The sequence below is a fragment of the Microtus oregoni genome, unplaced genomic scaffold, assembly GCF_018167655.1.
Source record: "Microtus oregoni isolate MIOR12 unplaced genomic scaffold, Mior012 000118F_ref0000498, whole genome shotgun sequence".
Taxonomy (NCBI): Eukaryota; Metazoa; Chordata; class Mammalia; order Rodentia; family Cricetidae; genus Microtus; species Microtus oregoni.
The window spans coordinates 327630-330164 of record NW_024544747.1 but is presented as its reverse complement, the minus strand read 5'-3'; positions in this window follow the sequence as shown (position 1 = coordinate 330164).

Below are 2535 nucleotides of genomic sequence, written 5' to 3'. Positions count from 1 at the left end.
TTGTTTTTTAATAAATTTGTGAGTGGAGCAGAAGAGCAGTTCAGAGCAGTTGGTGCTCTTCCAGAGGCCCATAGTTCTGTTCCCCAGACTCACATCAGGCAGATTACAACCACCTGTAATTCCAGCTCCAACACATAAAACAAAAATAAACAAATCCTTAAAAACTTTACTGGAAGCACTCAGGAGGCAGAGGCAGGCGGATCTCTGTGAGTTCGAGGCCAGCCTGGTCTACAAGAGCTAGTTCCAGGACAGGAACCAAAAGCTATAGAGAAACCCTGTCTCGAAAAATCAAAAAAAAAAAAAAAAAAAAAAACTTTACTGGATGCGGTAACAGGCATCCTTAGTCCCAGCACTGCGGAGGCTGAAGCAGGCAGAGGTCTGTGACCTTGAGGTCAGCTCCTGTACATATTCATTTCCAGTTACGTGGAAAGAGCATGTTTCAAAAAAGAAAAAAAGAAAAGAAACATTTATATTTACTTTTGGTTTTTGGGTTTGGGGTTTGTTTCAAGACAGGGTTTTTCTATGTAACAGCCCTAGCTGTCCTGGAACTCACTCTTGTAGACCAGGCTGGTCTCTAACTTCCAGAAATCCGCCTGCCTCTGCCTCCCGAGTGCTGGGATTAAAGGTGCGCACCACCACACCTGGTTTATCTTATTATTTTTTTATGTGTGTGGATATTTTGCTTGATGCAGAAGAGGGGACAGGATCCCCTGGATCTGGAGTTATAGTGAGCCTCCACATGTGTGCTGGTCCTGGGAATCAAACCTGAGTCCTCTGCGAGAGCAGTAAGAACTCTTAACCACTGCGCTATCGCTCCAGCTCCTGAATTAAAAAAAAAAAAATTGCAAATTCTAGGCTCTCAAAATTATAGTTCCAGAGAATCCTTAGATTCTCTTCAGAGCTTTATTTTTTTTTTAATATGTAGCCCAAGGTGACTTCACACCAAGTAGCTCAGGCTAACCTTAAACTCCGAAGTGCTAGAGTTACATGTATTCGTCTTGTTTTAAGTGACCAAAATCTAACCTTTTCCCATTAGCCAGGCTAATCCTTGACAAATCAATTTGTCATCTGAGAAGTCACTTAACGGGCACCTGGCTGCCTGAGAGAAGGGGAATCAGGCAGACTTGAAAAAAAAACAGAATTGACATTGCTGAGACAAACCACGGGCAGTTTTTGTTTGAACTTCCATCACCATCCAACACCCTAAAGCTCCCCCAAAACCCCAAACATCATTCCTACCTATAACTTCCAGCACCTTTGTCGCCCCCACCTTCCTCCTCTGAATGTCTGAATCAACTTTTTTTTTTAAAGATTTATTTATTTATTATATATATAGCATTCCTTCCATGTATCCCTGCACGCCAGAAGGGGGCACCAGATCTCATTACAGATGGTTGTGAGCCACCATGTGGTTGCTGGGAATTGAACTCAGGACCTCTGGAAGACCAGTCAGTGCTCTTAACCGCTGAGAATCAACTTTTCATATTGCCCCGTACAAAGCTACAGTGCCATTTTGCCACTCCGCCCCGGATCAGCTTCGTTCAAGTACAGCTCTCCTCTTCCACACTGCTAACTTAACATTTTAAAAAATGATTCTTAGGGGGCTGGAGAGATGGCTCAGCGGTTAAGAGCACTGACTGCTCTTCCAGAGGACCCGGGTTCGATTCCCAGCACCCACATGGCAGCTCACAACTGTCTGAAAATGCAGTTCCATGAGATCTGACACCTTCACACCAACAAACATAATAAAGTTAAATAAATAAGTAAAAAAAAAAGTTAAAAAAAATGATTTTTACAATTTGTGGGTTCAGAGGAGGCCAAAGTGCAGGCCTAGCACGCTCCCCCACTAACTTAGCTAGGGGGCGCGACGGCCCGGGCGACGCAGCGACTGAGGCCCAGCGGCACCCACCCCCTTAGGGCTCCCCGCGTTTGGCCGTAGGTTACCACCGCTCCTCCTACGACCTGAGCGAGAAAACCCGGGCAGCGCTGAAGCTGCGGCCAGAGACTTCTAAGGGCCCCACACAGTCTGGGAGGCATCGCCGGGGCCTGAGCTCGCCCTCCTGAGCTGGGCGCCGCGAGCCGGTAACCAAGCGCACATGGCCCGCCCGACCCTGTTTGTCCTGGCAGCACGCCGCCGCTATTTGAGGCGGTTTTTATCTCCCAGAAACCAGCAAAACCCCAAGCCGAGTCTAGGAAGATGAAAGGGGCCGAGGGGCCTGGGATGGGAGGACTGTAAGGCTGCGGCGAGCGGGAGCTGGCACCGGACAGGCGGAGCCCGGGAGGCGACATGGCCAGCCACTGGGGTGGGGGTTGGGGGGACCCTGTGCGCCACGAAGCCGGGGTCTGCTGTCTCCCTCCGCCTTGGGTATGCTCCCCTGCGCCCCCCACGTCCTGCCCACTCTCCGGGTCTCCTTCGACACAGCCCCCAGCCCACGCGACAAATCCTCGGAACTCGGATTTCTTCAAAGCGCCTTTGAAGCCGCGTGCCTGGCCAGAAGGCTGGGGATCTTGCACCTGGGCAAAGGCACGGGTGGA